Raw genomic sequence first — 15,121 nt, 5'->3', positions numbered from 1 at the left:
TATATGCATGTATGTATAAATATACACTTGTGTGTGTGTGTGTGTGTGTGTGTGTGTGTGTGTGTACTTATCCACATATAAATGCATCCTCAAATATACGTATCAAAGTAAATATATCAAAACCACATCCACAAAGATATATATAACTAAAAAAGTGTGTAAGTGTTAGAATTCTTTAGAATAACTGAGAGGGGGGGTGAATCAGTTATCCAAGGTCTAAATGCCCTAATAATACTTTTTCTCAAATTATAGTGACCCCATTAAACTATTCATTCATCCAAGCTTAAAACACCCATCTTAGCAAGTTACAGTAAATCAACATGCAAGAATAATACATGCAAGATTAACACATGACACAATGATTTACGTGGAAACCCAATTTGGGAAAAACCATCAGTAACATGCTACTCAATTCTCACTCTTCTGAAGTGATACTCTGTTAAAAGCCTGCCCTGTTAAAGGCTTACAACACACTATTAAATGTCACCTTGTTAGAGGATTTCACCATACTGTTAGGAATGGGCTTGGTCAAAGGACTTTGGAACATTCACTTGGAATTTCACCCTATTAAAGGATTTATAACATGGCTATTAGACCAACCTAAGTCCATAGGATTTATACTAACATATCTTGTAGATTTCAGATCACACCTCAATTCAATCCTTTGCTTGGCTTTAATCACTACGGCTCTGATAGCTTGTCTTCCTCTCAAGCTTCGTCTTCTTGAGTCTTCTTACTCATCATACCAATACAATCATCCTTGTGGTCATCTATCGAAACAAAGTTTTTGTGCTTTCTTCCTCCTTAGCACCTTCTTTAGCACTTCATGTTTTCATGCTTGACCAACTACTTGTTTCTTGACCTTATGACTCCTTAAATAGAAATTTGGAATACCTTTCCCACTTGATTCTCCCTCTCCAACTTTAGGGTTTCAATAGATTAGGTAGAATACAATGTATCTGTCCCATATCTCATCTTCATCTAGAAACTTTCATCCAAAAAATGTTTTACATAGAGTTATGTGCCACCAGCTCATCATTCTTATCTTCTATCTGGTTCACCAAATTCTAAGTAACAACTTTGTCAGCTCAGATCTAGCGAATATTCGACTTTCAAAATAGTGCAGCAACTCGACACTATTGATTTACTAATGCTCAGCTTCCTCTGTGTTACTCGGCTCTTGTATTCTGCTTGGCATCTGATCTTCACTCAGCACCTGATCTTCACTCAGCACCTAATCTTTACTCAGCACTTGAAGATCACTCGGCACACTTTAAAGGTGAACTTTCTCGGCTTCAACTAAGAATTTTTTTGGCACCAACTAGCTTTCTCGGCACTCTCTTATGAACTTAGTTAGGCTTTACAAATGACTTAGCTAAACCTTACATCTTTGATGGGTTTTAGTGTGTCCATTCTCTATGTTTTAGAGTATGTCAACAATACACTATTTCATCAATGGTTTAGCTGATCCTTGTGCTTCACTACAACATCATAACTTCAACCTTTCTCTAGGTGTTCTAGTTACATCTTATTGATTGCCACCTCCTTTTCAATCAACCAATTGATAGTATTTGGATTACTAAAGAAATTGTCATTCCTACAAGTAGCAAGTTTGACATCAATGACAAAACAATGATTGAAAACATTCTTTACTGGTTCCATTACTTCATTCATGATCTTATTCAATCATTTCCAATAATCTCCCTCTTTGGAATTGATGGCAAACCAAACTAATCAATTGATCAACTTAGTTACCACCAAAATTACCAAAATTACATATGTTTTCTACTACTTTCTGCTTCCCCTCTTTACTGCTTCATCATGTTTATTGTTGCACCCTTACTATTGATCTCACATATCTTTACCTTTCAATTTCTTATGAATCTCCCTCTTTCATATATATCTCCCTCTTTCTTTGTATTGATTAGTATCTACATATATCTCCCTCTTTGACATAAATGCCAAAGATGTAGCATCTTTAACATGCTAAATATAAGCTTTGCATCTCATTTTTTCTCCCTCTATCACCATGTGTGTGATTGATTTGGAGTTTTTGCTTCTGTTGTCATCCTTTGCATCATTCTTCTGATATATCAATGATTTGTTCTATTGATGCAGGGCAGCCTCTTTGTTGCTTTAAATTGCTTGAGTTAGGGGCATTACCCCCAACTTGCCTCTAAGATATTGAAAAGCATCCTTGGGTAATGGTTTGGTGAAGATATCAGCAGTTTTTTCTTTTGTATTGATATATCACATCTTCACTTGTTTGTCTTCTACCAATTCTCTGACATAGTGATACTTGACTGCAATATGCTTGGTTTTTGCATGCATTATGATATGTTTATAGCACTTGTATTATCACAATACAATATCATAGGTTTGGTTACCTCTTCTTTCATTCCTTTCAATAGATGTGTGAGACAAACAATGTTTGTGCAATTGACTGCTGCTGCCACATATTCAGCTTCAAAAGTGGACTAAGATGTGCATGTTTGTTTCTTGCTAGTCCAACTAACTAGTCTTTTACCTAAAAATAATGCACCTCCACTTGTACTTTTCCTATCATCAATGTTACCTCCCCAATCTACGTCTGTGTATGCATTGAGCTCAAACTTCTCATTCTTTTTGTAATATAGACCAAAATTATCAGTACCTTTGAGATACCTCATTATTCTTTTTACTGCTATGAGATGATTTTCTTTCGGATCAATAGAGAATCTAGCCACTATTCCAACTACTAATGCTATGTCTGGTATGCTATGTACAACATATTGTAGTCTTCCAATCATGGATCTGTACTTAGTTTGATTGACTGCAGTTGATTCATCATTTTTGGATAGCTTATGTCCAGTTACCATTGGTTTGCTGACAGGTTTGGAGTCTTCCAATCCAAACGTTTTAAGTATCTCTTTGATATACTTTGATTGTGTCACAAATATTACATGTTTTAGTTGATGTACTTGCAATCCAACAAAAAATTTGATCTCTCCAAACATAGAAATCTCAAACTCATGTTTCATTTTGTCAGCAAGACTTTTGCAAAGCACTTCCTTTCCTCCAAAAATGATGTCATCCACAAAGATTTTAGATACAAGAATATCCTTACCTTCTTCTGATTTTATAGACATGTTGTTGTTATCATCAATTCTTTCAAATCCTATTTGCACTAGATACTTGTGAAGTCTCTCATACCATGCTCTAGGTGCTTGTTTCAGACCATAGAGTGCTTTACATAGTTTACAAACCATATCCCTATTGTTCTCATCAATAAATCCCTCTAGTTGTTCAATATAGAATTCCTCTTCCAATATACCATTCAGAAAAGTAGACTTTACATCCATCTGATAGACTTTAAAACCTTTATATGCAACGTATGCAAGTAAAGTTCTTACTCCTTCCATTCTCGCAACAGGGGAAAATGTTTCCCCTTAGTCTAATCCTTCTTCTTGAGCATAACCCTTACATACTAGTCTAGCTTTGTTTCTAGTAATATCACCATTCTCATCTAGATTGTTTTTGAATACCCACTTGGTGTCAATCACATTCTTGTCAGTTGGTCTAGGAACCAAACTCCAAATTTTGTTCTTCTTTATTTGATCAATCTCTTCTTCCATAGCTTTATACCAGTCACCATCTTGTAACGCATCAATCACTGTCTTAGGTTCAATTTTTCTTAACATACATGATTCATTTCTTAGGCTATTCCTTGTCATTGGTCTTGCATCTTTGTCACCAATTATCTATTCAGCAAGGTGATTCCTCTTCACATATTGGGACAATCTTGGTTCTGTACTTGTTTCCATGTTTGATCTTTCAGATTTAGGATCACTATGCACTTTGTTGTCAGGTAGTTCTAAATCTCTATTATGTGTACTGATTTCAGAGTCAGAATGAGAATTTCCTTCATTCTGCAACTCAGCTTCTGAATGCAACTTGACATTCACTGGTTGTGACTCTACTGAGATTGAAACTTGCTGTTGAATCCCAATTTGATTGGTAGTATCCTCATCAATAGGCATTCCTTCATAAGAATACACAAAGGTTCTGTAGTCATTCATTCTCTTTTTTTTTCAACTTGGACATCTACATGCTCATCAAAGTTTACATTTGCACTTTCCACAATTTTTTCAGTGTTAGTATTTAAACACTTATATGATTTACTTCTAGTGGAGTAACCAAGGAATATGCCTTCATCATGTTTTGCATCAAATTTTCCATTTCTAGCATCTTTAAGGATAAAGAATTTGGAACCAAATACTTTGAAATGCTTTACATTGGGTGAGTGACCATACCATAATTCAAAAGGTGTTGCACTAGTAACTTTCTTGACTTGTACTCAATTCAGTGTATGAACAGTCACACTTACAGCTTCTCTCCAATATTTTAGAGCAATAGTCTTTTTCATCATTAATGTTCTAGCACAGTCAATCACAGATCTATTTCTTCTCTCAGTAATTCTATTTTGTGGGGGAGTTCTAGGGGCTAATTTTTGTCTCTTGATTCCATTGTCATTGCAAAATGTCTAAAATTTATTTGATGTGAATTCACCACCTCTGTCTGATCTCAGGCATTTCAAACTCTTTCCTATTTCCTTTTCAACTCTAGCCACATACCACTTAAACATTTGAAAAGCATCAGATTTTTGCTTTAAGAACATAACAGTCATCATCCTGGAATAGTCATCAACAAAAAACATTATATATTTATCTCCTTTGTAGCTTTGTATTTCTATTGGACCACATAAGTTAGTATGGACTAACTCAAGTACTTCTTTTGACGTATAGTTTTTACTCTTGAAACTTGACTTAGTCATCTTTCCTAGTTGACATTGTTTGCACATGATGTTGTCAGGCTTCTTTAGTTTAGGTAAACCTCTGACTTTCTTCATTTTATTGATATTGACCAGATTATCAAAATTGACATGACATAGCCTTTTATGCCATAACCACACATCATCAAATTTTGCAACAAAACAAGAAATATTTTCCATATCAAAATAAAACAAATTACTTCTTGTTTGATCTCCTTTTCCTATCAATTTACCATCAATATCATAGATTTTTGCAGTTTTGTTTCCAAATTCTACTTTGCATCCTAATTGCCTAACTGTGAGACACTCAACAAATTGTAGTTTAGGCCTTCAACATAGTATGCATTGTCACATGAAATTTTCTCTGTAAGTTTAATGGAGCCTTTTCCTTTGATTTGACATGGAGCATCATTTCCAAATCTAACACTATTTCCATCATACTGAGTAAATTTAACAAACTTACTTTTGTCTCCTATCATGTGATGTGAGCATCCACTATCTATGATCCATTTGTCATTCTTGTTCATACATGTTACCAGCGTTGTAGTCTCTTCTTCATCAGACTGGTCCTTCATGGCCACATTAAAAACTTCATCATCATTTTCATCAGAATCCTCTTCAGTAATATAGCACTTCTTACCTTTGTCTTAGTAATCTCTCTTATCATCTTCTCTTCTATATTTGTACTTGTTTCCTTTCTTGTAATCCTTTTTCTATGTACACCTTGCAACAATATGTCCTACTTCATTACAATTGAAACAAATGATAGGCAGTTTACCTTTGAACTTTCCTTTGCCTCTGTGAAATCTTCTTGCTAGTAATGCTTCCAATTGTTCCACATCTTCCTCATCAGTGCTACTGTCACTAGATACATATTTCATCTTTCTTCCCTTCTTTGATTTCACCTGTTTAGCATGTTTCAGTGATAGCTTGGCCTTGACAGAAGATTCAACATTCTCAAGTCTATAATTGTCAAAGTTAGATAACTCAAATGCAGTGAGTCTACCCACTATTCCTTCAAAACTTAGATTGTTTCCCGGTATACATCTTAGCTCTTGTATAGTAGATACTCTAATAGCATATATAGGGAGCAAGGTTCTTAAGAACTTACTATTAATAGTATCTTCATCCAATTGACCACTCAAACATCTTATTGCACTTACTACTTCCTTTATGCTAGAGCCATACTGAGCAACGTTCTCACTTTCTTCCATTTTCACATCATCAAACTTTCCTCTGAGGCTTTCTCTTTTTGCTCTTTGGAAATTCTGATCTCCTCCATAGATGTCTAATAGGACTTTCCACATTTTTAATGCAGTGTCACATCCTTTGATATCATTGAATTTAGCATAGTTGAGTGCATAAGCAATCTCCAGCATTGTCTAATTGTGTTCCTGTTTGTTTTTCAAGTCTTCTGTAGTAAGAGTACTAGTTGGATCAGTATTTTCAGTAACAATTGAATTTTGGGCATAATCTCCTATGGATCCAAGATGTAGCTTCATCAAACTTTGCCATGCAACAAAGTTGTCTTTGCTGAGCTTGGGAACTTCTCTCTTAGGCATTGTGATCTTTTCTGCTTTTAGTCCCTTTAAACTAAATCAGTAGTATGGCTTTGATACCAATTGTTAGAATTCTTTAGAATAACTAAGAGGGGGGGTGAATTAGTTATCCAAGGTCTAAATGCCCTAATAATACTTTTTCTCAAATTATAGTGACCCCATTAAACTATTCATTCATCCAAGCTTAAAACACCCATCTTAGCAAGTTACAGTAAATCAACATGCAGGAATAAAACATGCAAGATTAACACATGACATAATGATTTACATGGAAACTCAATTTGGGAAAAACCACTAGTAACATGCTACTCAATTCTCACTCTTCTAAAGTGATGCCCTATTAAAGGCTTACAACACACTATTAAATGTGACCTTGTTAGAGGATTTCACCATACTGTTAGGAATGGGCCTGGTCAAAGGAATTTGGAACATTCACTTGGAATGTCACCCTGTTAAAGGATTTATAACATGGCTATTAGACCAACCTAAGTCCATAGGATTTATACTAACTATTACAATTGCTAGAGAGTAACAATAATGACTTTTGATCTAATACAACTCACAACATATCTTGCAGATTTCATATCACACTTCAATTCAATCCTTTGCTTGTCTTTAATCATTGCAGCTCTGACAGCTTATCTTCCTCTCAAGGTTTGTCTCCTTGAGTCTTCTTACTCAAAATACAAATGCAATCATCCTTGTGGTCATCTATCAAAATATATTTTCTGTGCTTTCTTCCTCCTTAGCACCTTCTTCAGCACTTCATGCTTTCTTGCTTGACCAACTACTTGTTTCGTGACCTTATGACTCCTTAAATAGAAATCTGGAATACCTTTCCCACTCAATTCTCCCTCTCACCCTTTAGGGTTTCAATAGATTAGGTAGAATACAATGTATCTATCCCATATCTCATCTTCATCTAGAAACTTTCATCCAAAAAACATTTTACATAGAGTTCTATGCCACTAGCTCATCATTCTTATCTTCTATCTGGTTCACAAAATTCTAGGTAACAACCTTGTCAGCTCAGATCTGGTGAATCTTCAACTTTCAAAATAATGCAGCAACTCGACACTATTGATTTATTGATGCTCAGCTTCCTCTTTGTTACTTAGCTCCTGTATTCTTCTCAGCATCTGATCTTCACTCGGCGCCTGATCTTCGCTTGGCACCTGATCTTCAATCGGCACCTGATCTTAACTCGGCACTTGAAAATCACTCGGCACTTGAAGATCACTCAGCACACTTTAAAAGTGAACTTGCTTGGCTTCAATTGAGAATTTGTTCAGCACTTACTAGCTTTCTCGGCACTCTCTTATGAACTTAGTTAGGATTTACAAATGACTTAGCTTAACCTTACATCTTTTATGTGTTTTAGTGTGTCCATTCTCTGTGTCTTAGAGTATGTCAACAATGCACTATTTCATCAATGGCTTAGCTAATCCTTGTACTTCATTACAACATCATAACTTCAACCTTTCTCTAGGTGTTCTAGTTACATCTTATTGATTGCCACCTCCGTGTCAATCAACCAACTAATAGTATTTGGATTACTAAAGCAATTGTCATTCCTGCAAGTAGCAAGTTTGAGATCAATGAAAAAATAATGATTGAAAATATTCTTTACTGGTTCCATTACTTCATTCATGATCTTATTCAATCATTTCCAATAGTAAGTATATATAGAAATAACAATAGGAGGTTAAAAGTAAAAATGAGATAAAAAAAAATTAATAATATAAAAATAAAATCCAAAAAGGAAATGAAAAAAAAGGTAAAAATAAAAAAGAATATATATAAAGGTATGCAATATAAATATCGCTATATATATATATATATATATATATATATATATATATATATATATATATATATAATAAGTTGTATATATATGCAATTTTATAAATTTATGTATATATGTATGTGTGTATAGGATAGTGGTAAGAAAAGAAAATAAGAGGTTGAGAATAAAAATATTCTTATAAATATATAAATCTAAATAAATTAATGGATAAAACTAAGAAAATATTTAATATAAAGATAAATAGAAATAACATAAGAATAAAAAAGGAAAATAACGAAAGGAACAAAAGATTAACCTAAAGAATAAAAGGTAGGAAGTGCAATGGAAGATATATATTTGTGTGTGTGGGTGAGGAATGAATATATCACTGCAAACGAGACTAAATTTAAAAATTTAAAAAAATCCAAATAGGATAAAGGGTCATCACTAAATGCAAAACCCAAACACAAAAGTGGAAATTGGATACAAGAAAAAAGAACGAAAGCCCAAACACCAAAGAGTAAATTGGAAAAAATAAATGAAAAAAAGAGGTACCAAGGTAGGGTGATGAGAGGAGGGGGGAGTAAGAAGAAAAAGAGGGGCTATCTTAGTTTAGCCAGAAGAGGATGCCACAAAGCACTAATGCGCCAACTGTCATCATGATTAATGTTGGATGGGTGGTTTTTATTTTTTGTCACTTCTTTTAATAATTTTTTCCACCAACTTCTTTATGTTATTTTGTTCCTCCTACTTGTTTAATTTCTGGCTAACATTCTAGTGGTGCCTTCTAACCTTCTTTGCATTTGTATTTGAGTTGACTTTTTTCTATCCCTTGGTTGACCTTGTTTCATTGATCTTCGTGTCTAGTTCCTCCTCCCACATAGGTTCTTCCTCTTATATTCTATTTTGGTATGCAACTTATCATTTTTTCTCCTCAACAAAGTGTGATTTGAAATGACGATGGAAAAATATGGCACATAATCGAATCTAGAATACGCATCTCCCTACAATTTACATTTTTTTTATAGAATATCATATAATAAAATAAATTAAATTAACATTAAACAAATCTACCTCTGTGAACCTCATATCATGCCTAAGCTCAAAGTCCCTTCTAAATGTCGATGGTCCAATAGAGAACTAATACACATGGATATTTTTTTCTTGTCAATCTTTCATATGATTACTTAATAAATATATATTTATTTATTTATTTAAATGATCAAATTGATATATACCTCTCAACTTGTCAGTGAGATGTAAAATGGGGCTAGGGAATCTATACTAGGGCCATCTATTGGAAATATTCAAGATAAGATAGGTTACTAAGAGGGGAGGGGTGAATCAGTAACATATAAATCTTTTAAACAATTCAACATTTTAACCATTCATCATTCATTCATCTAATCTACTACATAAATGAAAGATCAAACATTCATTGCACATGTACACAGAGATTTGGTGACCCAAAAACCTTCTAAATAGAAAATAAAATTGGGGTGGGGATGATACCCACAAAACTTCGTTACTGCAGTATGAAGTTGGCCGGTTAAGGCTTACATTGATCACTTCTAATGATCTTCGCTATTAGGAGCACAAAGGATTGCTAGGTCCACCTTGGTAGAGGATTTACAAACATACACTGAAGTATGCACTCTGTTAGGAGATTTATACAAAGACTGTTAAGTCTACCCTGTTAAAGGATTTACAAAACTGATTCACCTATTAGGATGAAATAGTGGATCTACTTACAAACTTGATTACCTCTTGTGACTAATGAATATTTACTACTCCTTGAAGACATTTCTGAATACTCTGCTCTTCTACTGATTTGAAAAACATTACATGTCTCTCATGATACATTCATTCATGTGTTACATACTCTTGCAAATGATATAATACATTACATATATACCATCCCAATAACTATAATTGAAAGGTCGGCCAAAACATAAGTGAACAAAACATTACTGAGTCTGCCCAATAGTAAATAACTCAGGTTCACTGAACTGACTCGGTGACCTTCTGATACTCGACATCCACTACATTACTCGGCATCATCATGCACTCAGTAGAAGTGAAGGCTCGGTCCATACTAATCACTATGTGTAGTTCTAAACTCGGTAACCATAGGTGACTCGGTAGATATAGTGTCACTCGGTAGAAACTAACTTCTTCGTTTACCTTGCTTTACTCGGTAAACACTAAGTCCTTCATTTACCTTTTTCACTTGATAAACACTGAGTCCTTGTTTTACCTTCTTCACTCAGTAAACACTGAGTCCTTCATTTACCTTCTTCACTCGGTAAACACTGAGTCCTTCATTTACCTTCTTCACTCAGTAAACACAAAGTCCTTCATTTACCTTCTTCATTCGGTAAACACAGAGTCCTTCATTTACCTTCTTCACTCGTTAAACACTGAGTCCTTTGTTTACCTTCTTCACTCGGTAAACACTGAGTCCTTCATTTACCTTCTTCACTCAGTATCCTCTGGAATGCTTAATGAGAACTATTTACCTACTAAACTTACAAGGTAACCACTGAATGCTCGGTATATACTGTAGACTAAGTGATGAGCTCGATAAGCATTCAAGATTGAATAAGTGTTTGTACTAATGACAAATATATCATAATTCCAATAATATCCCCCTTTGGCATTAGTGAAAAAAATACTTATGAGCCAAAACTTATGTGCAAAATTTGATGTTCTGATTTACATATATCTCCCCCATACAATATGCACAGAGTATTTACAAATATCTCTATCTTTATACATGGCTTCCTTATTTACATATATCTCCCCCTTTTTGACAATAATGCCAAATTACACAATATGTATTTACATAGAGACACCAAAATGGGAGATAAACTCAGAGTCTACCTTGAGAATAAGAGCCAAAGTCTTATCCCAATTTTCTTGCAAAATTTTGCAGGTGGAGAGTGCTATTTGAACTTTTGCTGAAAGTTCAATCATATGATCTACAACTAAGAAATTGTTGTCATGGATCAATGTTTTGGAGTAGACAATGTGTTTCTGCACTATGTCCATGATAGGAAGGATCATATTCTGAATGTCAATCAAAGTAGATCTGATCCTTGCTTCCTCTCTCAACAACTCTGCCTACTTTTCTAACAAAAATTTGATTCTGAAATGATGGGATGAACTTGAATTGGGGTCAAGTTGCAACTTTTGGGCACTAACCTTAATATCCTCATCAATTTTATTCAATTTTTCTTTGATCTCCTTGGTGTACTCGGTAACATCACAAAGTTTGGCAAAAAGTGAAGTTACATTATTAAACGAATTTTCAAGATTGACCAAAATTGTGGACAATTCTACCTATTTTATTGCAATGTACTGAACAATGTGCTCAAGCACCCTATTATCAAATTTCCTTTCAGCCTTCTCAATCATTTTTTCTTGACTAGAGGTGTCCTCATTGAATTTATTTACAGCCTCTTCTAACTGAATCAAAATGTGTTGAGTAGAATCTACTTCAACATTTATAGCATCTGTAATTATATTTTTGGCATTTTCAATTATTCGGTATTCCTTATCCCTTTCAAACCTTAACTGATTATGCATAGCTTTCATCTTTATTAGTTGACTAGCAAACCTCATCTCTTCAATGGTAGCATTTTCATATTCAATCTTTGGAATCACTATTTCTGTGTCTAAGTCAATATCTTCTGCAATTTTCTTTCCAATTATCAGAAGTCTTAATGGATGCTTTTGTTTGACTTCTATGATGACTGGTTTGACCTTAGGAATAGACACAATAGTGGAGATGGAAGGACTAGCAGTTAAAACTAGGATAAGACTTGAGGATTTAATGCCAATAGAAGTATTTACCGAATCAAAAACTGGAATACTTCCCAAAAATGATGATACACTCGGTATAGAAGTATCTAAACTAATTGGATTTGAAGTAGATGCAGGTAATGCTGACAAAATTGTAGAACAAGCTGGAATTGATGAAGACAAAATTGTGGAACTTACTATTACACCAACTGATGATGATGGAGTTGAGGATGCTAGCTTGGTAGCTAAAGAAGAGGGTTGCAGCTCGCTAGACGAAGTGGTAGACACTTCCATTGATGATACCTGGAGTTGTGATGTGGCAGGTGCAAATGATAAATCTGATATAGATGTTATCAAACCTGTTGAAGCTGACTCCAACCTTGATGATGTGATAGTTTTAGGTGGAGAGTGAGGAAGGGATGCAATAACTGCTACTGCAATTTAAACTGGATCATCTTCCTCCTTATCTTCCTCTTTAGCTTCTTCCTCCATTCCTTCTTCCTCCTTATCTTCTTCCATTAGTACATACAGCTCTCCTGGTGAGACTATAATGGATGGAGTGCTATCAAAATCATCACCGTCACTGCTATCATCATCCTTGATCTCAACTAGATTTTCACTGGGTTTTTGCAGATGATAGATATTTTTCCACATGTTTGTTGCATCATTTACAACATGCTCAATGTCTTTGAATAAAATCAAACAGGTGTGAAATCTGATCATCATTTTACCTTCATGGTTTTTCATTTTAGTCTTTATTTATGCACCAGTGAGACTTGGTCTAAGATTCTTCAAAGATTTCTCATAGATTTCTTTTACCGCTTGGGTGGCTGACTCCCATCTCAGTTGCAATCTCTCTAGTAGTTCTTTAGAGACTTGAGAGGCAAGCTAGTCCAGGAAGTATTTCCATTTACCCATCTTGCTGAGCACCAGTTCCTCTATCTGCATTTTCTCAGCATCTGTTCTTGTTTCAAATTTCAATGCCTTGAAATTTGTGATGTCAGCTCCTTCTTCTAACTATTTAAGCCTTTCCTCAAATGTGGGTGCAGGCCTGACCAGTATAGGTTCCTGCTTGCCTTTTTTGGCTCTTCTGGTGAATACTGCAGTAGACTTCTTCTTAAGTTTGGTAATGATTATCTTACCTTTCTTCTTTGGTTGTTCTTCTTCCAATTCTTGTTATTCTTTTTCTTCTTCTCCTCCTTCTTCTTCATCATCTCCTTCGTCCTCACCTTTTCCTTTTGTTAGCATAAGAGGGTTGGTAGCAGTTTTCAATTTAGCTATCTTCCTCTTGCCTTTGCTTATGGCCTGGGGTAGCTTGATTTCAAGATCAATTCTGGCCTTTGCTTCATCATAGGTTCCAAAAATTGGTTGCCTTGGGTCTATTGGCTCATTTACCAGTGCTTCTATGATGTCTCTGGCTTCATCAATATTTACCTCATAGGGAAGAGGTTTCACCCATGCAACTCGGGGTTTCACTGCCTAAATGTATACCTTGTCACAGTCAACCATAAAGCATACATCATCTTTGTAATCTTCAACTAGTTTTGGAGGAATTCGGAACCTGTTGTTCATTCTCTCCTTGAAATCTTCAAAATAATTATCCATGACTTTGTCAAAAATTTCACCCATCTCTGCCAAACTCATTTATCTGATACAAAATTGGAATGTCTTTTCTCCATACGATAGTTCCTTTAGATGGAAAGAATTTTTGAACATAGAAAAATAAACAGATCAATAGAGAACCGAATTTACAAGGGTTATTCTTGGAAGTCCTTACACTATCCATATTTTTATTCAATTGTCTCAACAATACTTTCGATAGATCAAATTCAAGATTTTTCTTTACAATTTTGAAGGCCAAATCCACAGCTTCACAAGGTACATTGTTTAGTTGACTAGAGCTATAGATTTTGTGGGCAATGACATGAATGCCAAATCTTAGTTCAACATCTGATACAGTGTTGACCTTTAAACCTCTACCATCCCACTCGGCTAGGGTTTGCTTCTGTAACTCCTCCCAACCTAGGGTTTTGGTGTCTTTAGCTTTACTGAGCATGGGAGACCTGTGATTTTGTGAATCATCTTCTTTGTGATTAATATTGGCTGCTCTAACTATAATTTCTCATTATGCACCGACTCAAAATATACCTAATCTATTTGGTTTGAAAGTTTCTAGGCATATGCGAGATATGAGTCAACCCCTTGGTTTCAAGATGCTTGAATTTGGGTTTCAGAGAGCCATCTACACTCATTTCACCTAGAGTATTGTCCATTTCTAGGTTTCCAAATTTTTTGAATAGAACATTTGAAATATGTACAAATATCATTGATAAGAAGTACCTTAGATGGAATTCGTGATTGAGCTCCATTTGGGTTGAGTGATTCTGCAACGGCCAGAACAATTTTGAAGTGGGGCGCATTCCATTCTGTACCCTTTACCAGCATTTTTGAACCCCTCTTCACCTTGGTTTTGCTAGTGCTTGTGGATGCCATAGCTGCTCGGTAAGTATAAGAAAATCTTGAACAAATTCTCCGATTGAAAATTGCTTGAAATCACTTGGAATTTGCTCTGGATTCACTAGAAATTGCTTTTCTCTAAAATCAAGATGAAGAATGAAGTTGAATTCTGCCCTTTTGACAAAAATACTGTCATTAATGCTTGGTACAAAGGTAGCTATGATGACATAGTGCTTTCCAGTATGTCATTCACTTGCTCGGTAAATCCTTGCAACTCGGTGGTCGAACAAAAATTTTAGTTATTCCCGACCTAGCTCGGTAAGGTCTTCAACCAACCTTGCTCGGTAGATGCAACACTGTGAATGATAACTTTTGATCCTTGTATCTAAAATACTGATTTGATCATTTGCACTCTTTCAATCTGGAATTGCTTGAGATATGGCTTGAAGATGCAGCTCCTGATTCTTCTTAAATCTAATTGGAAATGGTGGAGTCACCCACTTCTTGAGTGACATGACCATCATTTGAACTATCTTGCTTGGTAGATTTAGGAATCCACTGTTGTCTCATCTGCTTCTGAATGTTATCAGTTTTAGCTTTCTTTTCATCTTCAATTCTTCCAATATTCATGCAATTCTTGGCTATATGACCAAGTTCAATACATGTATAACATATTACTATTTTGTCTCTTTTCCTCAAGTGATG

This window comes from Cupressus sempervirens, chromosome 7 (genome assembly GCF_028749045.1).
Source record: "Cupressus sempervirens isolate cs-2001-9-10 chromosome 7, ASM2874904v1, whole genome shotgun sequence".
Lineage (NCBI taxonomy): Eukaryota > Viridiplantae > Streptophyta > Pinopsida > Cupressales > Cupressaceae > Cupressus > Cupressus sempervirens.
This window is presented reverse-complemented; position numbering follows the sequence as displayed.